At 51.2% G+C, this 25,308-nt stretch overlaps 1 long non-coding RNA gene across 2 annotated transcripts in view; it reads right to left on the reverse strand.

Moving 5' to 3' along the window:
• Positions 1–346: 346 nt before the first annotated feature.
• LOC142060409 (uncharacterized) overlaps positions 347–25,308 on the reverse strand; it is a 36,463-nt gene continuing 11,501 nt past the window's right edge. Inside the window, exons 3-4 of one of the 2 annotated variants that reach the window (XR_012661724.1) lie at positions 13,856–13,924; positions 347–979 (exon numbers count right to left, since the gene is read on the reverse strand). This is a non-coding gene — a long non-coding RNA (uncharacterized LOC142060409). The remainder of the gene's footprint in view (positions 980–13,855; positions 13,925–25,308) is intronic. The other variant, XR_012661723.1, reaches the window with a different exon arrangement.

Here is a 25,308-nt window from a genome sequence, read left to right on the forward strand (position 1 = left end):
GCCCCAAGCACGCCGGGAACCGGGCACAATGGGGAACCCTGCTCTGCAGGCAGAAGGGCTCCAAATCATTTGAGAGACATATTCATTATATTCTTTCACGGGGGTCTGTTTGCATTGGATTTAGCGGTTACTTCCCACACAGGGTTCAGACCAAATAAAGATCATTTAGCGGCGAGGGATTCACTTGGGCTTTCAGGGAAATGTGCCTGATGTGGGGCATGGCGCAGCCCGGCTGCTTGGCTTTCAGCTGCTCCCTCTTCCCTGCTGATTTGCCTGGGTTTATTTTGTGCCCATTGCCTCCTCCATCCCGAGACGGCACCAAATCACACGGCTCACTTTTGCAAAAGGGAGAGTTTATTTTCAACAGTGCATGGGGTGGGGGTTGGGGATTTTAATGGGAGAGAATTACAGCCAGTACATTTCTCTTACAGGAACAGAGAGGGTGAAATAAAACAGCAGCAGGGCCGCCTGGCCCAGACAGACTCACAGTTCTTTGGGCCTTGAGCACAACGCTGTTGGGACGGTTGTGTTCCACACACCCAGGGATGAAAAGCAGCAAGGGCCGAGCTCTGCTCCATGAGCAAAGCCCGGTGCTAAAAGCTCCCTCCAATGTTCACGCACCCAGTGTTTTGCCAGGTGAGGCAGTGGCTTGCTCAGATCCCTCTGCCTAAGCACCGTGGTCCTGCTCTGGGGTATTTAGGGCACCAAAGACAACGTACAGGAGTGATGTGGGATGGTCCCCTGGCTCCCTGTGTTGCCCTGGTTCACTCCCCATGGCTGGACCAGCGTGATTCGAAGCGATGCAGAAACCCTCTGTGTTCATGAGCCAAAGCTGCCTCCTCTCTGGTGCCATCGGAGAAGCAGGTTGAGACGCTCCTGCAGAAACCTGGAGACATCAGATGGCAAGTCTGGACAGGTGGTAGCCAACTGCAAAAGGGAACTCACAGGCTTGAAATGTCCCTTCTCCACTCACTGGGATCTAGGAAGCAAAGGAAAAAATGGAGCAGTTATGATCTCCGGCAGGGAAATGGTCCAGCAGTTCTTGGCTGAGAACAGACCAACTCAGCTCACTGATGGAGTGAAACTCCAACCCTCTTTCCCTCCTCACCACACGTTTCCCACAGCTCCAGGTCACTTTACCGCCTTCCCAACTGGAAAAGCTGTGGTCGCCAAGACATGGAGCTCTCCCTGTGCCTGCCTCAATCCCCTACCTCCGCCTGCCCCACACACCACCAGCCAGGGGAGGGCTTGCCGCTTGTCCTTCCTCCCTAGGCTTTGGGGCATGGGATTACTCTGCATGTCAGAGCCACTAAAGGCACAGCCCTCTGATGTTTTAATCTTCGTGTTAACTTTCCCTGCCCTCGGAGCCCTTGCCTGGCTGGAGAAAGTGATACTGAGCCACGGAGCTGGAGCCAAAGCTGTGACACTCAGGGAAAGTCCCCTCCTCGGCTTTTTCTGCACCTCCTGGGTTTGCCACACACATCCTGCACCTTGCATCAGGTTCTCCTCCCTTTTTCCCCAATTTTTTTCTCTATTTCCTTTGCACTTTCCCCACGGCGAGTGTGGATCCCCTAGCACAGCCTCCAAACCCAGTCTCATCCCTTTGCTGTCCTCCCTTTGCTTTGCCTATAAATTGTTGTGCTGGAAGAAGTAGACTCGTGTAACTAATTCTTGAATACACTTGGATCCAGAGTGCAAAAGGAACCATCAGCTGGCTAATTTATTCTTTTTATTACACCAAATTGTAATTTTATAAAATATTGCAAATTTTATAAAATATTTGCAAGCCCATTTTAAGAGATAAATCTTCTGTGTGGCTCTCTAATGAGCCGCCCTGGGAGTAGCTGGCATGTGATCTGCTGTAGGTCGCACCGCGACGTTGCTGGGCTGCGACTGGATGAACCACCGTAACTCTTTGAACTGTGCAAATACTCTGTACTCTGGGGTCCAGGCTGCAATTTTCATGGGTATTTTTTCTCTCTCTTAAAAATAGATCTTCTGTAACCCCTTTATTGCAATATTCATAAAGCACTTGATGGAAATCCGAGGAAAATCCCTTCCCGTCCGCAACTTTGAAGCAAGCCTAAAACTTAAGAGAGGCAGAAGGAAAACCCACCCTACGTGCATGGATTTGGGGAAGGACCACAGCCTGTCTCTGGAGGATGAGGGTGCCGAGAGGACAGACCCCTTGCTGGGGTGTGTGTTTAGGGAGACTCGGGCTGCAAGAAGGCAAGGCTCAGCACTGCTTTATCCTATGTGACATTAGAAGCCACCTGCAATGCTTCCCCAAGGCTGTTGAGCTTATGGCAGATGAGATCTGAAGGGTGGTGGGTACTTTCCCTAGCCCAGGAGAGGAAGAGGAGGCTGAGCCCTTGTGCTCACCAGAGAAAAACCCTTGCAGGGAAAAACCCCCTGCCCTGGGCAGTGACAGCCCCTGCCCTCCACCTGGGCAGGCTGAGCTTGCTGCGACCTACAGAGAAACTCACCTATGGTGCAGATAGAGAGGATGCTTGTTGGCACAAGACATCAACCCACCCTGGAAATGATGCCCTGCCTCCCTGGTGGGTTTGCACCTTCCAGCATTTAGTAACTGGGGGCAGAAGGGGCTGGACCGAGCCAGATGATCGGACATAAGCTTCAGGAAAACCCAAACCTCCTACACATACTTTGCCCATAGGCAGAGTTCAGTCTAGCATTGTGGGTGCCTGCAAACATAGGGCTGCACCAGGACCTGATCCCAGCCCAATGCTGCCTTCCCTCCCCAGTGCCCTGCACAGGGAAAGCATCCTGCAAAGTAGCATGTGGATTCATTATCCCTCTCATTTTTTTTAAAAACGATGCATAAATAATTGCAATTACAGCTCATCCTCTACGCCAGTGCTTGCTCCCATGCCTCCCCATGCCCTTACAAAGGCAGCGCTGAGGTTTGTACGCTGACAAACTCCCCTGCCACGGCTATTCTGGGCAGTGGGAAGGGCAAAAAAAACCCGCTCAAATAATGGCAAATAGATGCAGGACGCTCTGCCTAATCAGATTCCTATCCCCTATTGAGGCTGGGAAGGAGGGACCCTGCTCCTCCCCTGCCCTCAGCCCAGCCTCCGCTTCACCGGCTCAAACGGAGAAACTTTCTGGACAATTTAATCTCGCCAGGGTGTTACTTAGAAAAACCTTTTTCACTGTCAATTTTTTTCCCTCCCTTGCTTCGCTCACCCCCCCACTATTTTTTTTCTTCCCTCCCAGCCTTGATTGAATTTTGCAAGCCCCTGATATCTTTCTTTTTTGTAGGGATGCACGCTGCTTATGCAAATACCAGCCTTTCATACCGCCTCCCTGGCTCAAGCCCTCCAACTTGAATGTGACCAAAAGCTGTGCTCTCCCCTGCTAACTCCTTAGCACAATTACACCTCCATTCTGCTCCAGGGGCCCAGCAAGGGGGGGGAAAAAATCATTTTAAACTAATAACACGTGCTGTTTGCTTTGGATAATTACAAGGGAGCTTCGGCTTCTAAAAGCTATGAAATATTCTGTTCAGTGGGGCGGGAGGGAGGCTCTGTGTTACGCCTACGCTGCAAGTTTTATCTCCTTTTGGAGATGCTCGCATGGCCTCTCGAGGCCCCCTCCATCTCGTGCTCGTCCTGTGCACCTGGGCAAGCATTTACATTTCTTACGTAGGAACTTCTCGGTGCTTTGGGCTACGGGAGAGAGGAGAAGGCGGCTGACATTTTTCTTATCTCAAGTTACAATTTCCTGCAAGCATCAAGATAATAAAACATCAGCGATGGGCAAGACGAGTGAAATGAATGCGTCGGCTGGCTCTCCCGTGGCAGCACGGGGAAGACCGGGGAGAAAGGACACCCGAGGGATGCGGCTGCTCCACTGGCTCTCGTTTGCATCGTGCCCTGCTGTTATTGTCCTCCTGCCTTGTCTGATGGGGAAGTTTATGTAGAGGGCTTTTGCCGGGGCGAGGAGGAGGAGGGGAGTTTTCCCCAAAAGCACCCAGGAATCTGTCAAAAGAGGGACAGAAAAGAGAAGAAGAAGAAGAAGGGAGACAGAGAGTGGGAACGTCAAGGACCCCTGACTAATGAATAGCAAGTTTGCCCTTGAACCTCCCTGGGCTTTGCCATTCCCAGGCTCCAAACAAGGGCTGATGCATGCTTGGGCCCAGCTGCAGGGGGACCGGGCTATGGTTCATCTCAGACACTTTGACAGCCCGGGCCCTTTCCCCCGCATAGCTCAGACTCGCCTAACTACTCCCCTGGCAACAGCTCAGTGCAGGAACCTGCACTGAGGCCCTGCCTGCTGCATACAGAAGTGCGAGGAGGAGGGGAGCCGCTGGGAGAAATTAGCTGGAGACCGGCTTAACCCATCAAATGCTGGGCAGGCATCGCCAGCCCCGGCACCCTTCGCTCCATCCCCAACTCGGCTGGCTGGGTGCTCGTGAGCCAGTATCTACAGTGGAGCAGGAGAGAGGCAGTGATGGGTTAGATGTGCTGAGTCGCTGTGTATTGCAAATCCCATGACCTGCTGCTTCATCAAGACCCAGTGCCTTAGACCTGGTGGGGCTGAAGGTCCTTATGGTGCCAGGGATGTAGGAGGGGGCTGAAATAGATGGCTGGAAAAGGCTAGTGGGCACTGAGCGGGAAGGGCATGGTCTCTCCCCAGTGTGGCAGGGACAGGGCATCCCTCTCTGCCAGCGAAACGAGGGCCCAGGCTGGTTGAGAGAGGCACAAACTTGCCCTGGCCACTCTGCATTGCAGATCAAAGGCAGAGGAGAAGCTGGCCTTAGGGGTCTGCACTGAATGGCTGGAGAAAACAGGCACGAGCACCCAGCAGCTCCAAAGCGCGACCCAGAAATGTTCCCACATCCCAGCCCCATATAAATCAAGGGGGAAAAAGGAGGGGCTCTGTCCCAGCCTCTGTTTTTACAGAGCATCTTTCATGTGCAGCCCCTGAGAGAGAGGGCTTTGCTGAGCTTGTTAAGGACGGCTCCTGCGCCAGGCAGAGAGGGGGACGCACCATATGGAGAGGAGAAAAAGAAAAGGGGACACTGAAAATGGAAAATTATGCAAAGCAGGAGGAGAGCGCTGGGGGAAAGGGGGGAGGGAGGCAGCGAGGTGGTGGGGGATGGGAAGAGGGTAGGCTGGGAAGGGAGCCCTGAAGTGGGGGACACCAGTGAGCTGGCATGGGGGCAGCAGGAGAGACAGAAGTTTCTCATCACCAGGTGCAGGACAGCCCTTGGCACCCTTGGGTGTCATCACTGGAGGGCAGCTCTCCAGCCAGACCTTCCCCAAGCATGTCTGGGCACGGGGCAATGCCTGGCTGGACCGCAGTGGGTGCACCCTGCATCTGGAGCCGTGCTACGCTGGGAGATGCAGTAAAACGGGGCACGCAGTGACCTACTTCAGAGGTGTCCTCAGGACCTCTGTTACTATGGCAATGAGGTTGAGAGCAAACATTATGGGGTTTTTGGTCAAGGTTTTTGCTTTTAATCAATCACAAAACCCAGACTCATGTACCAAGGTGGCAGGGGCCTTGTAAGAAATAGCCCTGAAAAACAGCAATGACAGTAAGGGCCTGAACCACCCCCAGGTCTCAGCCGCCTGTGCAGTGATGGTGGACACTTGGGTGAGTTAAGGAGAAACCAAATGCAGCTGCCAGAGCTCTTCCCTTCCTCTTGGTCCCCAGAGGGTCCCAGTGCCACAGGGCAGGCTGCAGCCCCAGAATGGTGCAGGGATGCTGGGGATGCTGTGCAGGCACAGGAGGGAAAAAGAACTTTCCAGTCCCTTGTGTGTGTTATTGCCCAGCTGGTGCTCAACCTCCAGCATCTGGCCTAATGCAGCCTTTGGAGAAATGACTCAGCCCTTCCCAACCCAACAGCAGATCACCTTCTCCCTCTCCTGGAAACCTTGGCCACGTCTCAGCTTCTAGGATCAGCTCACCTTTGGGAAACCACCCACCCTGGCACCATGACTGCTCCTCCATCCCAAAGCCACCCTGCGCCTCTAGCCTGTGGGACTCTGTGCTGGCTCACTGTCCATGGGCCAGGACCACCTTGCACATAATTACCGGGTACCAGCCCCCTTCTCCAGCCTACCTTTCACCCCAGAATGGATAGCCATCCACTTGCTCCCCCCAAAATCCCCAAGCTTGGTTCTTGTTACTCTGCCTCCCCTGCTTGGTCCCCTCCATCCTGCTCCTGTTTCCCTCCAGCACTCCTCTTGATGGCTTTCGTTCAGAGCAGTCAGTGCTTTTCCTTCACTCTCCTTGTCATTGCCCAACACCCAGGAACACAAACTGCTCCTGGCTGCCACCTTCCCTCCCTCTTGGACCAAGCATGGCCCTTGCTCTCATACCTGTCTCAACTACACCACTCCCTTTTTTAGCTCCTTCTCCTGTGTGTTGCATCAGGAAACCTTTCCTCACCGCATCCCAAACGGATTGTTCCATTAAACCCTTCTACCTTGCTTCCCTCCATCTACTATTGGTAAATTTACCATCAGACCTCGTGGCCACCCTACACCCCCAAACCCACGTTTCAGGCAGGTATGGGGCAGATTCACATGGCACAAGTACATGCAGATGGGCTGGTACATGGGCAGGCGTGGGACAGTGTTTGCAGAGATGGGCATGCTTGCCCCAGCATGCACGTGTTCCTGCCTGCACATGCCAATCCCTGCATGTTCCTGCCCACGTTCCTGCTGCTGGATCCAAGGCTGCAGGGTCTCAAGGGGAGCTTTTGTTCTCCCCCAGGACATGGGTGTTATCTGTGCAACATGGCCGTGGGCTGCAATTTGGTTACTGTTCGGTCTTATGGTCACTAGACAAAAAAGATGCTGTGTCCATCTTCTAGTTTCTTCAAAAGCCATGCCCTGGAGTAAGGCCACATGTGTTGGCCAGATCCTCAGTAAAGCCCTGGAATAAGGTGTAGGCACTGAAAAGGATTCATCTAAGCAGCACACAAAGAAAAACAGCAAAAAATAAAGTTCATGGGGGCACAAGGAAAACAGAGCTTCCACCCACAGAGCAGCTATGTGGGGCTCTGGGGACAGGCAGGCAACATGGGAGATGTTTCAGAGCTTGCTCTCAAGGTGATTGATGCATTTGCAGCCACTTCCCTTCTGCAGCCAGTGGAGGTAAACTGAGCCTCCTGCCCATCACACACACATCTTAATGCATGTACCTTTGGGTACAGGTACATGTCCTGCGCTGCTTTAAGGCTGGCAAGCCACCATGGCAGAATGAGACAAAAAAAAGATGCCTTCATGGCAGAGGAAGAAGAGGGATCTTTTCTATCCTGACACAGGCAAGCAACTGCCCCTCCACAAACGAACTCCGGTGAAGGGGCTGCTTGGTGTTCTCACTGCAAATTCCCACTTGTGAAAAATGGCTGGTGTGGGATGTGGGGGGGAGCACATGGCATTCAGGGTGTCCTTTGGATCAAGCTGGCCTCAGTTGCCACTCTAGAAGCTGAACCATTTCCAAGGACGATATGGCAAGAACAGTGAGTCCTGCCCAAGTGACAGTCCAAAGTGTTGGCACTTTGTCCTGATTCAGCCTCGCCCCAGATTCCTGCCCCTGGCATGCATCCAGGTTTCTTTCTCCTTGACCCATCTCCATCAAAAGAAGTGCCATTATGAGCCTCTGCTCTGAGTTTTTAGTCTACAAATAGAAGCAAAGCTGCCCCTGCTCCAGAGTTTAACATTTCCACTAAATCCTATTTTGATGCCTGTCCCGGCAAAAGAAACCCTTGGGGACCGTGCCCCTTGTATGAGATGTTAAATATTTCAGCCTCCAGCAATACAAGACACCGATACGATATTAAACTATACAATTGCTGTGTGTCCCTGCATTCCTGCCCTGGCTGCTGAGCGGCACTGTGAAGGTGCTCCAGTAAACCTTCCTCTGGACGGGGCCAGGGAGCTGGCTGCCTCAAGTGCTGGGGCACAATGTGCTGATCGGGCAGCAGAGCTGGCTCTGTCACCCCACAGGGAGAAGTTGTGCCATGAGAGCTGCTAAAAGAGCATTTCATTTCCAAACAGGGCCCTGGAGACCTCTTGTGTGAGTGCCTCGATGGAATGAGCTGGGGGAGTGCAGAACAAGGAGACACAACCCCAGGCTAAAGACAAGCTGGACCCCAGGGTTGTTGGACCTTATTGCTCTACACCAGGGTTCAGGCTGGCCTGTCTCCTTGAATCAGTGCATCTCTCCTATGCCACCACTGATGGGGAAACAGAGAATTGGGATTTTTTTTGCCTCCCTCTTCCTCCCATTTCCTTCCCCTAACTCCTTTTCCGCATCATAAGCAAAGTCCTAATAAAGCTCCCATCCCCACTGCCAGCCCTGCACCATGCTCCCAGCAGAAAAGAGATGCAAAGCCACGCTTGGAATCTGATTCCCCGGCTTTAAACGCTGCTCTGCCAGCAAAGTGCGACTTGAAAGCTCCCCTGTCACAGTTACAAAGCTCCGAACAGCCCTTCCTCGGATAATCACGCTTATCTCCAGATTAAGAAAGAGAGACCTGCAGCTGAGGCTGGTCACATGGGCTGGGATGTGGGCAAATCTCTTTTAAACAATCCCCATATAGCTGTGACCTCCACCACAGCCCAAATACACCATCCCTTGGTCCCACTCAAAAACCAGCTCTGGAGACATGACGGAGCATGAGAAAGGAGACCACGCTGGAGAGTGTGGGCAGGAGGGAAACCGGGGGGAAGAGTGAGAAAGCAATGGAGAAGACGAGGATGAGAAAGACGGAAGAAGAAATAAGCAAAGGGAGGATATGTGAGAGGAATAGAACATAGTGGAGAGGGAGGAAGAGTGCGTGGATGGAGGGGGAGGATGATGGACAGGGAGGTCTCTTACTGCTGGGGATTATTTGTCCCTGCACTTTCCCCAGGTTAACTCTTCCAGCTCTGTCCCCGGCTGGCAGCCTAGCCCGATTACGTGACTCCAGCTGTGCCAAGCAGCCTTGGCAGTGTGAGCACATTACCTACTTGCTGCCACGGATTCATTAAGAGGCTTTGCTTGTGTGGGAATAGTCATCCCAACAGGGAGAGAAAAAAAAAAACCCTTCTGCACATCAACCTGGCAAGGAGCTCTGACAAAGCGGTTTCCATGGCCCTGCCTGGAGCTTGGGAGCAGAATTAAGGAGAAGCAGGGATGTGCAAATGGGAGAGGAGGGCAGAGGAGGAAGATTGGTGGGAAGGGGTCCCCAGCAAGGCTTCTGCTTGGGTATGAGGCACCAGCCAGGGAGGAAATTGCCAGCCCTTTGCAGGATGCTGGTCCCTGGTTCTTCTTCATGATCAAAGGCCACCTTGCATCTGGGTCAGGCCTGGATGACACATTCACCCCGTGAGCAAACGAAAGGTCTGAGCAACCGCAGAGTGATTTTTTCCAATGGCAGGTTTCCCTCTTACATCCATGAGGGATTAGCACAATTATTTTGCAATGGAGGAGCCCAAATGGCTCCAAAAAGGTCACAGATGCAGAACACTGGGGCTGGACCTCTCTGAGGATGCCCACGATCTGTTGGCACTGACTTGGGGTTTCCAGACGCGGGGCTTGGCCACCAGCTGCAGCTCGCTGGGAGGGACTGCAGTGCTGCCTCCCCGGCTGCTCATTATTCACCCTGCGCAATTAGGCACTGCTGATAAGTCACATGAAATTGCCTTTGTTCTCCAACTGGATGACCTGCATTTCACAGGAGTCCCTTTTTCCTACACATTACTCATGAGTTGCCCGCCGTACCTACTGCTGGAATGGCAGTGAGGATTTTGGGGCGCTCTTTGGGCTGGCCACAAGTGCTCCCTCACAGATGCCCCGTGTAGGTCAATGGGGAGATGCAGCCTCACCCTGCCTCTGTGCCTGGGCTTCTCTTAGCACAAAGGAGAGCTGTTCCTCCTGCAGCCCACCCTGCCTTGCCAGGGACATGTCAACTCTCCTCCAGGCAGGTGGCTTTGCCACTCCCTGGCTACTCTACCATCTCTTCGTGTCACCTCCCAGCTCCCCTCCCAGGACCAAAGCCCAGTGCAGCTGCAGAGCCATTGGTGAAGATGTGTCAGCCCTTGCTCAGCCCAAACCCCGCTGATGCCAATGGCCATCTCACCCTGTTCATCATGATCTTCCCTCTCCTCCCTGGCCAGCCCACCAGAAGGCATCTATCCCATGCTCTCTGGCTCCAGCCAAGCCATCTCCCACGTAGGCTCCTTGCAGGACCAGCCCTGCACCACGGTGTGTCTGCTCCTGCTTTCCATCCCTTCGCCACAACACCAGGACCCAAGTATGGAAGAGAAGGCAAAGCAGATGGGAGCCAGCATGAAGCTGGGTGCCACCAAACCCCACAGCAGACAAGCCATGCTGCAGCAAAAGTTCCCAAAATGACCTCCGCTTCAGAGCACCCTTGCACCATGTAATTCCCTGCTCTTTTGGCACCCAACAGCTCCTCAGAAGCAGATAGGAGCACAGGGTGAAAAGACATCTTGGCCCATTCTAGAGCTTCTTCCCAGTCTGCTCAAGAAATGTATGTGGGCTCTTAAATCTTGTTGATTTAAGGGAAAGGATGCAAAATTAATTTAGATGGGAAATTAATTAGATGTGAACTGGTGTTTACATCCTACACATACAACAAATTCTTGTGTGAACCTGCGGAATGCAGATGGATAGATGGATGGATGGATGGATGGATGGATGGATGGATGGATGGATGGATGGATGGATGGATGGATGGATGATAACATGCTTGGAACGACTTTATGTACGGCTGGGCCGTACACTGGGGATGTAGAAAGGCCTTTCTCTGCATTGGTAATTAGTAACTCCATCCTGAGCAAATGTTGATAAATCCTTTATAACAAATTATCTCTGAATCTGCAACTCCTGTCCTGCATTTCCATTTCCCTGTTTCTACTGCTCCACCCCTGACACCCACACGCTTCACTTCCCTCCCGTATTTTGTAACTGGCAGCAGATTGGACTCCCTTTCTGGAGAAGCAGGAGGAGGTTTTGTTGCTGGGGCTTTGTGTGAACGATTGCATGGGCATGTGTATATACAAAGATGGATGCAAGTCCATTGGAAATAAACACCTTTTAAGGGACTTGAGAGAGAGACATAGGGCAGAAGAGAAGAAAGAGCCTACAGACCCTCAGCCAGACACAGACAATCAGCAAAGACGAAGAGAAAGACCCAGTGAAACAAAAAAAGCCTCAGTTCTCTTTTAAACTCTCCATGATTTGCAATGAAAGCAGCAGATCCCATCACTGGGAAACCCAGCTCTGCCAATGCACCAGAAGTCGCAGCAACCTTCACCCCTTCTTCTCCCAGCTCCCCACAGCTCAATTACCCCAGGCTGCCAGGCTGCAGTGAGCACACCCCCACCGCCCTGCATCTCCCCCGCCGCCGAGACAGCTTTCGCCAATGGAAGGAGTACAAATATATTCATTGGCACCTTATCAGACATGCATGCAAAACTAATTAACATGGGGAGACATGCAAGCTGCCACCCAGCCACAAATACACACCCACAAGCATGCACACACACACGCACGCATGCACAAGGCAACCCTTGTCTAGGGGGGACATTCAAAAGGCTTTGTCACTAATTTAGGCATCTGTCTCAGTCTGGTCTGGTCCTCCTGGCTAGGCTGGAGTTGTGTTTTTTTTCCCACTCTGTTTGACAATGCTGGGAACATGCCCGGAGACCCCTCATTCAAATCACCCCTTGACAATGGTCTCATTGTGTGAGCATATAGAAAAGGGAAAGGATGGGGGAGAAGATGGGGAAGGGGGGTGAGGAATTTAAATGTGAGCCCAAGGAAGTGTTTACTAACACAAGCCTCGCAGCTGCCCTGTCTCTCCTCCACCCCCTTCTTCCGCCCCGGCCGCTCCAATGACCCAGCTTGTCCCCAGTGCAAGGTGGGCAGCAGGATGGCGGGGCAGCAGAGCGGGTGCAGGAGCAGGGCTGCACAGAGGTGCATGGAGAGATTGCGGACTGGAGGGATGATGTCTCAGGGCATTCAAGTCTTCAGCAGCAGCGGGGCAGGTATGGGTTTGAGGAGAGAAGATGGAGTCAGAGATGCATTGGAGAGGATTAGTGACGTAAAATGTCCTGGAAAGGACATCTTCATGGAGGAGCAAGGGATTTATTGGTACAACCACTCCAAGGCTTTCCAGGCAGGGACAAAAAGTGTTTAAATCTGGCTTCATGGATTAAAGCAAGGGAGCAGACTTGTGGTGCAGTTTGGACTGCTCTCTTTGGTGCTGCTGCCAGATACGCCACAGCATAAGAAAGGGAGGGAGCAGTGGTGTGCTGGAGCTGGGGGCTCAAGGAATAGACCATACTCCCTTCAGGACCCAACTGTCTGCCTATCACTAGTTATTAAATATCAGGAGACAAAAAATAGGAAAAAATGCTCCCAATGCCCTGACCACCCCCCAGCCATGCCTGGGGAAGTAAATAGCAACAGTGCAGATGGGGGTGTTAGCCTCCAGCCCCTCCGCGCTTGGCTGGCCTTGGCAGACACCATTCAGCTGGAAATGCTTGTAAGTCGGCAGAGCAAAGGGATTAGGAACTGGGGAGGGGGAGAGGATGATGACAATGTTTTCCATACATGCAAATGCATCCACACAAGGTACCCAGAGGGAGACAAAACAAAGAGACCTCAAAGAGGCTGGGTCCGAGACCTGCACTAAGCCAGATACCTCTGTACACCTACAGTGCTTGCATGTGAAGACCTGCACAATGCAAGATGCAATGCTGCCCAGAGGTTCCCCCATCTGAGCAGATATCAACCCAAAGAAAGCCCAGCAAAAGCTGCAAACACAAATGCCACAATCCCACGTCCTCCTACACAAACAGATGCACCTTAGAAACTATTCCTGTCCATCAGCTTAGTCAGAGAAGAGAAAAGCTGTGATGTAAACCCAAAAGAGCCCTGCCTCGATGTGGCAGAGGTAGCCAGCTCCCCTGACATCGCCCCTGCAGCCGGATCCACCACTTGGACCTTTGTTTGGTTTCTGTAAGATGAAAGCTAAGAGATTTCTGGACATCGCTATAAACAAGGCAGGGCAAAACGTCACAGAAATCCAAGAACATGTATGACAGCGAAACATTTCCTTCCCACAACCAATGCGACAAAACAAAAGTCACTTGTGTAAACATTTGTGCTTAAAAATGGGAAGCTACTGCCAAGTAAGCAAATCTGTGCTTTTTATCCAAACAAGTGGTTATGAGCAGTTTTATTGCCACATTCCTCTGCCCCAATACACAGGGATAAGCACTCGACATACAGTGACACGTAGGGACTCAGGGACAGAGCTGTGGTTTTAATAGGGCAATGCAGACACCGAATGAAATAAAACCCTACAGAGATCAGCTTGCTAGGTCTCAAGGCTGAGAAAAGCTATTTGACGGTAAAGAGAAACAAGGACACTCACGATTCTGCTCTCATTTCCATGCTGTAAATGTGGGCAGCTTTTACTGAACGCAATTAAATACTCACTTAGGATTTAACCCAGTGAAGCTGAGAGCAGACCTCGGTACAAGACCCACCTCTGGGCTCTTCCCCTTGACTTGCTCTGCAGAGGTCAGCAAGAGTTCTGAAAAAGTTGAGTGAAAAAGCAGGGGGATTCATAGCTCCCAGCCAACGTGGCCATTTTAAAGCCCCCCCCCCCCCCAGCTTCGTCTCGGCTGTTCTTTCCTTCATTGGTGATGTGCCACTTTGTTCAGGGAGCCGTGGCTGCAGGGGAAAGTGAGTACCAGCTTCATAAGCACAAAGACTCAAGGGTATTTGGGCATCTCCTTCCCTTTACCACTAACGGGAGCTGAAAACCTCAGCAATCCTTCCACACATCTATTACCTGCCTCTGGGGGCTGATCCTTCCTTTCCAATACCCCAAGGGTTCCAGTGTAGATTCTATACAAGACCCCTGCAAGAAACCAAGCAAGACCCTCTGTTATTAACACCATTTTGACTCTTCTTTAAATTTTACCTTATTCTAAGACAATGCATTTCAAAGGCTCTTCTGCTCACCAGCGCAGTTTAACACTCTGGGTTTCGCAAGCAACAAGTGATAAAACTCCTCACCGACTTGCACCACATAGGTAAGATCACCCCTGGACTGTGACCTTAAATCTATACATGCTTTTCCCCTCAGAAGCTGAGAGGTGTAAATCTCAACATCTCATTAAACAGCTCTGCAGATCACTCAGAACAGATTGCCTCACGACATAACTTCTCGGCTGGTCACTACCCACGAGCAGATGATTTTACATGACATTTATTCATGCAAATTGCAGAGGCTGTAGTCTGGTTACCCAGCAAGAACGTAAAAGATTACAGTTTGGATGCATAAATGCTGGCACCACCATAGAAGGCATGATGAGGCTGGAAACACATCCCTGGGTTTCAAATGCAGTGCAACAAAACTTAGGGTGAGTCCTTGTCAGATGGGGGTTTATCAGGAATGACCCCCTCGAAATGACCCAGGGGACGCAGAGGAGAGCACATGCAAGGCTGCAGGGGCTACGAGAAATGAACTTCTCCCGCTGCATGTGCAGAAACCTGCCATGGGGAGAGCACACGCGACATTTTACGTCACTCACAAAGCCTACTCTGTCCAATAAAGTGGGGAAGTAAAACAAAGCATGAAATCCAGGCATAAATTAGCATCCCTCTAGTCTAGCTTTATTTGTGCTGCTGCTGCTGTGGATTAGCATCTAGCTGGCTGACAGGCTGATAGGCAGACAGAAACAGGGAGAAATAAAAAAAAAATTCAGTGGGTGTCTTTTTTTCCCTATGGTTCCTGGGATGTCTGCCGTCAAAGAGCAGACAGTGTTCATCCCCTTAGGACCAGAATTTTTCCTTCTTTCTGGGAGAGCAATAGGCTCTGCAGGAAAACAAATCCCCCTGAGACATTTGTGCCTGTGCCCTGCAAAGCTGGCACCCGTCGTCTGACTGCAAGCCCAGTGCAAACCCGTCACATCCACAGCCGACATCCCTCCAGCATCCTCAGCATCACTCCAGCAGTGTTTCCAGAGAGCCCCAGAGCCCCAGGAGCAGTTACGGTGCAGGGCTGGGAGACTTGAGGATGGCACCTTGCTGCAGGCACGTGGGGGAGCAGGCACCCAGGATTAGCTCTGGATCATGTTCACCAGCGCTCAGGGCAGCTGCTTCCTTTACTGCTCACAGCCATGGACGGGTTTGGTACCTGATCCCAGATGACATGGCTGGGATCTCATGCTGGCATCTCCTCTCAGTACGTGTCAGAAATATGTCACTGCCAGCTCCCCGGGCAGGGGGACCTGCAGAAAGCATCCGTCGGGCTGTCACACAGCCTCCTACTCCTCAGGGCTGCATGGCAAAATGAGTGGCCATCACTGGAGATGTCTCCTTTCCTCAGGCTCAGTGGTCTCGCACCCACCCACCCTTTCCAAGCATAGCCGTGAAGGGACAATGCTGAAGATGTGCCAGTCCTAATGGCCACCACCCCAGTACTTCCCAAACCAGACAGCCCTGCAAATGGACATGTTGCTGCCCTAGCATCTTCAGGCAGCAGAGGTGAGCTGGAATGCTCAGGGAAGACAATATCAACATGGCACTCTCGCCCATACTGGGGGAACAACAACAGCAACCTTGACTGTGTTCAAGAAACACTGCAAAACCCATTTCCACCTTCACTGTGCCATTCACAGCCTGGCTGGGTTCTCAAGTCACAGGAGATCTCTAGTCCCTGCCTGTCACTTAAGGAGCCAAACAGAAAGCTCAGTTTTCAGGCTATGGAAAGCAAATTTTCAGTCATTTTCAAAGGTGGCCTAGAAAACACAGACTAATTCTGCATAGCCATAAAGCAAGTCTCTCAGGAGCGCAGCGCGCAGTTCAAACACCCCAGTGTCCCTCTGCCTGCCAGCATGACGCTTACTGAGTGGGTCTGATCAGAGGATGCAGGTGTGAAAATTCCCCAGGATGTAGTGAATCCCTCCTTGGCAGAGCCCACACAGTTCCTGGCCCCACAGCCAGGTGTGCTGGCCCCATTGAGCACTGGTGCCTGCAATCTCAGGCAGACCCCAGCAGCTAAGCTCTGCCTTTGCAGTGGGGAGCTGGCAAAGCCTTGCATGCAACAGGCGTCCATGGCTCGCTCTGCATGCCCCATGCCCAAATGAGTCAGCACAAGCAGCTCTTCCCCAAAGGAGGCACAAGGGCATGCTGCAGGGCTTGGGAGACAGCCACTGCTGGGAATAGCCCAAGCAGAGGGGATGTATCCCTGTTCCTCCAGCCATGCCTCCCACAGCGTGCGTGGCCCAAGGCTGGAATAAGACACATTATCACCATCCTCTTCCCACCGCACACAGCAAGACAGTCCCCTCCACACCCACACACCCACAGAGGACATCTGTGCTGATACCACATCCCATGGTATCAGCAGAGCAGCTTCTTCTAGGGGCTAGGAAGGAAGGGGAGAAGGATGAAGACAGTGCAGAAACCTGAGCCTTTGTTCCCCAGCACTCAGCCACGTTGCATGCTGTAGATTAGGTACTGGAGACCAGCCACTTCCTACCATATCCTCAAGCTCTTGCAGCAATAGCAGGCACTCCTTTAACCTCTGGTGTTTCGGGATAGAAGGAGGCAGAAGTCAGAGACTACAGAAATGGAAAGAGCTGCATGAAAGATCTCCCCTTTGCAAGGAAACAGTCCCCTAATGGGCTCCCCAGCCAGAACTTATCTACGTGAACCATGTGTTCCCCCCCAAACTCTCAGCTTGCTCTACCCCATCATCCATCCACCTGATCGTGTGCAAAATGAGTCTGATGAGCCTAGCACCCTCCCATATGCCCTCTGTATTTCTACTCTGCTCCTCAGTGCCACAGTATCAGGAAGCCCAGCCTGGGGATGGTGCAGGACCACAACTGCTTTAAATGCTTGTGCAAGTCCAGACTTGTGCATGCAGTTTGCCGTTCATTTTGGAGAGTTCCAGTACACTTCTGCATAAGATATATTAAAACTTATATTGGTTACAGCGCATTCAGGCAAGTGGCCCCCGTGGGGGGGGGCCACTGGGGGCGTTGCCTATGAAATGCATCACAAATGGACAGAAAGAGCATATTCCCCTGAAACAGCGGTCCGAGTGGCAAGTTGGGTCATGTCTGCAGCAGCCTGGGGAAATCCTGCATGGTCCCATGAGGACACCACAAACACAGCAACAGTTAAAGCAAGAACTAAATAAATTTCAAAAGGTATTTTTTTCCCCAAGTCCTGGCAGTGGGAAAGTCAAATGCTGTTTTGTGAGCTGTTCCCAGAGTGAGACAAACCTGTACATGTCCATAGGCACAGCCAGCCTGCATTCATACAGCCTTGTCTGCACCACCTCCACAAGCATGTACACAGATGTGGATCCCTCACTTGGTGTCTTACAGAATAGGGCACCAGCGACCGACATCACCAATTATTACCTTCCAGAGGCTGAAGCACACAACACAGACCTTTGCTTCGAAGTTTCTCTGTGCCCAGGACCATATGACAGTGGCTGAGACTACACCTGAGAGTCATCTCAGGTGTACATCTACTAGATGTACTAGTACATCTAGTGGCTTCAGTGGGACCCAAGCCAGCCACCATCCAACCCAATGTAATACATGATACTTTGAATTGTCAGGCTCTCTTTCACTCCCTGCTCAGTGTTACACAGCACCCTAGACTGTCAGCCTTGAGCTTTGAGTACCAGAAGTCTGGATCCCCAAAATTGCTATGCTTGACTCCAAAAAAACAAGTATTTGGAGGGATATTTTTCAGACCAGTAATGCCTAAACCCTATGAGATCTCTGACTTGTTTCCAGAGTTTTCCCCACAATCATGATGTCCCTAAATACATTCCTTGTAAGCATCATTTAATTACTTTTAAGTGAGAATCACCAAGACTTTCAAACAGCCCTTGATTACAGTTGCTGGGGGTTTGCAACAGACACTCCAAATCCCAAGCTTTGCACTAAAACCCCTGTGAGTCATTATGGTCCAGCCTTGCCAGCTGCTGTTCTACCCATAAGACACCTGCCCTTGAGAGCAGCATAGTAGAAGAAGGGAGGAAAGCTGGAAAACAGCCATTTCTGGGGCTATGAATTAAATCAGGAGGAATAGTCCCAAAGCCTCCCCTAGCCTTGGCCACCAGCAGCAGGTACTTGTGGAGCTCCCACTGAATTTGTCCAAATGAGATTCAGAAGAAAAGACACATTGCTCCTGCTTTGCTAAATTTTCTGCCAACCTTGCCAGCAAGGCATGTTCAGCTGTGGCTGCCCAGCATATGCAAACCTGGCCTGACACCCTCTCCTTTGCATGGCTTTCTGGACACCTACCTCTGCTTTTCGCTGCCCTCCCTGAACCACAAAGCCAGCAGCACTGCTTGCAAGGTGCGCCCCATGCCAGAGGCAGTGAAGGCGTGCTCATCACAGCCTCCTGGCCCCAGGCCTTCTGCCAACACCGTTCCAACATGGGGCACGCAGGCAAAAGAGCTGCCGAAGGAGTCCGCAGCAAGCGGCACTGAGCACGACCTTTCTGCTTTACAATGGTAACCTGAATCCTAACTACTGGATTTCTAGGCATGCATTAAAGCCATGAGACAATGGGGATGGTGAGGCTGGGGCTGGCTGCAAGCCAGCTCCGTGCTGGCCCCAGCAGCACCTGATGTCTCCCATTTCCCTCTTTTTTTGCCCTGGCAGATAAGCAAAGTCCCCATAAGCCAGGAGGTACATGCACAAGCTCACCCGTGACTTGGGGACTGTCCATGACTCACTACCCACAGAAGGTGGATGCCTGAGAAGACTCAGAGGGGTGGTTGTCTTCCTGTCTCACGCGTTCTCTCGTACGAGCATTGCTTCTCCTTTAATTGGTTTCATTCATGGCGGCCCTTTGCTAAATGTAATTATGCCAGGCTCTCTCCATCTGTCTGTGTTTAGAAAAAGCCATTGCTCTCAGTGTTTTTATTTTCAGCCTTTATTTCTGCATTAATCCCCCCTCTGTGGCTCACATGCACAACAATGTCCAGGACCTCCTGAGCACATACAGGCATCAAATGAAGAGCAGGATTTCTCCCTGGGTGTCTCCTGGCTGGAGGACATTTTGTCACATGGGAAGTTCCCTACCTCAGCTGCTCTCTGCAACCACCTCCATCTCTCAATACCTGCACAAGCCAGTCTTTTTGCAGAAACTCAAGAGCTGTCTGGGAGCCCAGGCAAGAGGAGATAGCTTGATTTTGTCACACCCACAGATGCAGAGGTATCTCTGCCCTGTCTTCCCAAGCCCAGTACATAAAGGTAGCAAGGAGATGTCTGCTCAAGCTGACATGGACCACTTTTCACATGAAGACAGCATTCAATCCTACACAAACTAATGTGCTAATTTTCCTACCCAGGAATGCAGACAAGGTGAACATGGCTGAGCACAGGGATTAAAAAACCTCAGCTTTGCAAGGGCAGCTCATACCTGCATGGCTGAGGCTGCAAAGCACCCAATGCACCCAGAAGCTTTTCATCCCTTGGGGTACGTCACCCAAGGTTCTTACGCCTTCCTCAGCCAGAGTAGGTAGATCTTAGGGGCAAAGACAATGCTAAAGGAGTTGTTAGTTTACCGAGAGACCAAAGCCAGCGACACAGACCCTGGGCAACCAAGCACCATCTGGTGACCGCCGGGTCTCAACACAATAGCCCACGTTGGCATGTTTATGATAGAGACCAGAGGCAGATTCCCATTATCCCCATCAGATCCTGTGATGTGGTTTCAGAAGAAGGACCATGAGAAGCAGATGGGATGGCTGGAAAGAACACAGTGAGACAGACAGACAGGAGAGATTTCTATGAAGCTAAAGCACATACCCATAAACATGGGATAAGTAAATAGCATGTAAGTATGAAATTAAATGCGGGGAATCCATGGCATCCAATAATCAGTCAAGTATCTCCTTCACCTTTTTTTCAGTTTATCATTGGCATTTTAAAATGAGATATTTATGCCAATAAGTAACCCAGTTGTATATTGTAACCCTGCAAATATTGGCGGGGATCTCAGAGATTCATCCCGACAGACAATTCATTTTACAGTTATTTTTGGACTCCCAGCTTTTGTGGAACACCGGCTCTCTGTGTTGGATTTTATGCCCCTGAAATGTATTTACAATGCATGGCATCTGTATTGTGCATTACACACTTAAATCATTGCTTTTCATTCATTGCTTATAAAAAAAAAAACCTGCAATATCCTGAAGCTCCAAATACTCAAATTCAAAATATTACTGCTGCATTTTCAGAGTAATACTATAAAATAATGTTATGTTTTTAGATAAAGGAGGGAAAACTGATCACAAGGAACAAGGATTCCCGAGATCTGGGAAGGAGGGGAGTTTGGATTTCACACCACAGTAAATCAAAAAAATAAAAATAAAAGCTGAAAAAACCCACAAAGGTTTATTTTCTAAACAAGAACATAGAAACATTTTGTCACTTAAACAAAGGGAGGAGGGCGGGGGAGGCTCCACATCCCTGGCTTGCTCTCTGCAACGGACAAATACTATCAGAAACAAAAAGCATGGCATAGTTAGCAGAAGCAGAGCTCAGCGCTTTAGATTTAATGATATGTATTTAAGTTCCTTTTAGGGGAAGCCTTCTGCAATTGTTGGGGGGAAAAATAACCCCATGGTTTTAAAGGCTTCTGTCATTGTTGCCTATGAGCCGAAGGGAAAGGCGCTTTCTTTGTCATCCGGGGGTTTATGGAAACACCTTAATGTGTCCTTTTCATAGGTGAAGCAAGGCGCACAAAGCAGCCGCGTGCCAATGCGTTCCCCCGCCACCAGCAAAATAAATAAATGGAGGAACGCGGGGACCGCGGCTGTTGTAATCCCCCGGCAAAGCGGCAGCAAGGATGGTCTGGCGGGGTAAATATCGCACGTCTCCTGCCAAACCCTGCATGGGCTATTGTCCCACCACCCCTTTTAGATGTCATTAAGAATTTTTCGCATACAACCAAACAAGCGGAGGGGACGAACATGCTTGCTCCTTCCCCACCAGTTGGAGAAGCCATGACGAGGCGGCTGGGAGCCAGTGCGGGTAAAAAGCAGGGCAAATTAGGAAGTATGTTAATTCAATTAATATCACAGAGGGGCTGGCGGGCGGGGGGGGGATGTGTGCGCGCCGATTTTCCGCCCGAGGAGGGAGGTGGCAGAGAAAGAACTGGGGCATGCCAGCTCCCGTTATTGTTCTGCCTTCATCGGTAATTAGCAAGATAAGGAGGGGATGGCGTGAGGGAGGCAGCGTGGTGAGGACGAGGCAGCGCTGCACCCCACCTCATGCCCATGCGGCCATCTTACAGGCGGTGCTCGCCTCCCGCAAAATGGCCGCCAGGGCCTACGCTGCCTCGGGCCCGCGGCTGGCATGCCCCAGCGGGCTCCCCTCTGCCCAGCCTGAGGTGGCTGGGAGCAGCAGCTGCCATCCCACAGACCCATGGGGAAAGGGGGGCCCTGGGAGCAAGGCACTTGCCATGGCGGGCCCAAGTGCATTCCTGAGGCCTGGCGAGCAGCCATCTTAGCCCGGGCCCTGCTCACGGTGCCAAGGTACTGGGCATGCAGCACTTCTACAGCTTTTACCCCAGCCCTCCTGACTGGAAAAAACATAATACACTTCTCTTTCACGAGGCAGCACACATTGCCTGGGGCCTGCTCGTGGCCATGGAGGTGGCGGCGCCCTTGCCATGGCTTCCCTCTCAGATGAGAATGGTGCAGGAGCAAAGGCAGGATTAGCCACTTTTGGGGCACAGCTACCTGCCTGAATGTGCCCCGATGAGTCCTGTAAGCTGCCAGGTTCTGGGCTGGCATCCTGACCAGGGTCTGACCCTGGAAGACATGGTCTGACCAGGTACAGTAATACAGGTTGGCAATCTGAGAGCTATGAGGGAAAACATGACCTGCCCGGCCACCAGAGAGCAAATTATGGGCAAATTCTGCCTTTCTCCTGACCAAAACAAAATAAATCCCAAACCAAAACTGCAGAGATACCAATAAAGAAGATGCAAGCTTCCTAAATCTTAATTTAACACACCTTTAAAACAAGATCAGTTAGAAAAGGAAAAGGCACGCTTACACAGACAACATGACAAAGCTACACCTGCATTTCCCACTCCACGAGAGCTTTACAGTGGAAACATCAGTGTCATTCAGTTCTGCAAATGTGCAGTACCAAACACCAACCAAGGAACCCTGATCCTTGGTCCTGGGCTATCCTGAGGACAGTTACAGCAATAACTGACATGAAAGCAATATTTGGGAAGCATTTCGCATGTCTTTAGCCACAACGGGGCTATTTCACATGGTGTGATAGGCACACAATGCACAGTGAAAATTCGGCATCTGCTCCAGTACTCTGCAGAGAACCAGAGCACGAGGGTGACTGCAACTGCACGCAGACAGGGCTGTGTTATACATCTTGGTTAGACAGTGAAACATAAGGCATGGCAGACTAGCTGCTCCACTCCAGGGTTGTCTACACAGAAAACCACACCATTATAATGACAGCACTATAGGTCAACCGCTACTGCTCCTCACCACACTGGTGCATATCTCCACTCTTAAACTGGCTTTCTCCAGTTTAGCTTAAACTGCTTCCAGCATGACATAACTGGTATACAGGGGAGTTCTGCCTTCTGCTAAAGTAAATATCCAGAGAGGTTGTACACATACAGCTCCTTGCTTTAAAATCTGCCCCCCAACCGTACGTCTGTAGACAGACCTGCCCTTCAGCTAACCTTTCTGTACTCCACACACTTCTGGGCTGTTCACAGTGCCCGTGAAACACTATTACACCCTGCTTCCCTTGGGTGCTAATCCTGCTTGTCAACCCAAAGGCAGAAGCAGACGGTGGCTTGGCATTTTGATTACGTTGTGATCTGTTTGAACCTTCCAGACTCTTTTGATGTCTGTGCAAATTTGAAAGGGGGAGCCTTCATCCTCCACAATGAAACTCCGCTATCGCACAGTAAAACATCTCGGGACTCCTATGTCCATAGCCATCACTAGATTTGAAGCAGGGAGGGGAGTTATGGCTCCTCCAGGAAGAGTCTGAATTTCAGACTAACCAGTTCTGGCCCTGAGCAGAGAACACTATGGGGACAGTGTGTTGCTCTTCAAACAAATGCATGCATAGGGGAGTGTGCGCATGCACAGAGACACCATATTTATACAAATAGACACGTTCATAGGAAAATGCAAATAGCATCCTCTCCCGTCCCAGGCTCCCTTCGAGCTCCTGACATCCCAAGGTTTCAGAGGAGTACAACTGAGCTTCAGATCAAACATTAGCCCTGCGGGGGTTCCCTCAGGGAAGCAGTCGTGCACCAGGGTCTTTTCCCCGCTTCCATGCAAGGTTTCCCGACCCGGCCTTCCTTGGGTGCTCTGTTCTGACACGCATACGACACACGCGTGCGCACGCAGAGCCTTGCTAAAAGGCGCTCTGGGAATTGAGCTCCGCTTCCTCCTTCTTCTAAATCAATTGTCATAAACCAGCTTTTGTTTTATTTTTAACAAAGCGACAGAAATAATCTCCATGCACAGTCCTTACCACTCCCACTGCCCCATCCTTTGGCACAACAAGCTGCCTAGGGCCCCCCCGAGGACACAGGCACAGGAGGACAGTGGGTAAGAAAGACTGGGAGAGGCTGCTTTCTGGTGCACAGAAATCTGCTCCTCCTCTCTTGAGCCCATTACTTGGCAGGCAGCAAGGCAGCGGGATGGGAAGGGAGCTGGATAGCAGGTAAGGCACTCCCAACCTTCCCAACCCAATCTCCAGCTGGTCTGTTCATCCCTAGCCCAGTGAGGTGCCCGCTTTCGACCTGCATTTTACCTTGTGCTCTGCAAATCACTGTTTCTCTCGCTCTTTGGTACCAGCAAGAGGTGACCTCCACAGCACCATTGCGGCAATCAGTGGGCTGACATGCAACTTGCGACAGCCTGAGCTCTGCCTGCCTGTGGCACGTCCCTCTCTCCAGCCTAGCCAAGGACCCGTCCCTCCTCCTCCTCCTCCCATCCCACTCGCCCAGGTCCAGGACTCAGATATATGGAGACATTTCTTGATGAAACCTATCAGTGAGTGAGTGGCAGCTGAGCAGGTACCGAGCAAGACATGGGGCCAGACAGCAGCCAGGGGGGAAGGCAGCGGGTGGAGGGAACGTGCCTCGGGAGGAATACTCACAAAGGGCTGCTTTCATTAATAAAACATTCCCCCCTCGGTCGCCTTTTGATTTGGGTGTAAGAATTAACCCCATCTGCCCAGCAGCATGCTACCTACCAAGTCATCTCTGCTGAGGAAGGCCGTCTGACGTGTCTGCTCAATTGCTACACTTCCCCCTGCCCATACTCCTCAGCTCTCCAGCCCCCCTCCAAACAGCTCACCAGCCTTGCTGGGTCTGCCCTATTGAAGAGATCCTCTTCTCACAACATAGATTAGACCCAGTGAAAATAGGCTTAGTGAAAATACCATTTCACTATTAATACCCTCCCCCCCCCCCCGCCTTCACACTCTCTCACACCCAGAAAGATTATAACAAATCCCGGTCACCTTTTGCCCCTGCTAACTACTGCTCCAGTCTTACCACTGCATGCCTTCTACTGTGAGTAGAGAGCCGGGCACAGGGTAGCACTTATATATATACACACATATATCTAGTCAGCATTGGAGATATTCAGCCGCAGAACACAGAACTCCCTGCACAGCATCTCGCCTTGTCACGACACACCAACCAGTCCCTCTCTGCTGTAATTGCAACGCCTGGTCCTTGGGCATCAGCAGAAAGTTGCAGCAAAACCTGCGTTGGTTTAAGCACGATCTGTCCATTCAAAACTGGTGGGGGCTTGCTTTTATGTCACTGAGATATTTCTATTCTCTTTCTGTTTCAAGTAAAAACGAGATGCAGAGATGCCTTCGAACAAACAGCCCCTTCATTTTTCCAGAGGTGTGTTTTAATGAGTGATTCGCCTTCCAAAAAGGGGCCAGCGGAGGGGAAGGACGGCAGATTCTCCACACAAATTCAATAGCTGGTAGGTTGCCATGGGCTAAAGCATTTCTTTGCACACATGAAGGGAAGGGACTCCAGAGCGCTAAGGGTTTTGCCTCCCATGAGTTATAGCTCTACCCTTCAAGAGCGGAATAAATGCTTTATCCCATTGCAGCCTGCGATGTATTCTACATAGATGGATTGATTTCCCCTATTGTTCTTAATAAATCCTGGCGCATGAAGAAACTCACTGCACAGCCATTTTTCCTGCCTTGTTCTACCTTGCAGAAG

This window comes from Phalacrocorax aristotelis, chromosome 7 (assembly GCF_949628215.1).
Source record: "Phalacrocorax aristotelis chromosome 7, bGulAri2.1, whole genome shotgun sequence".
NCBI lineage: Eukaryota > Metazoa > Chordata > Aves > Suliformes > Phalacrocoracidae > Phalacrocorax > Phalacrocorax aristotelis.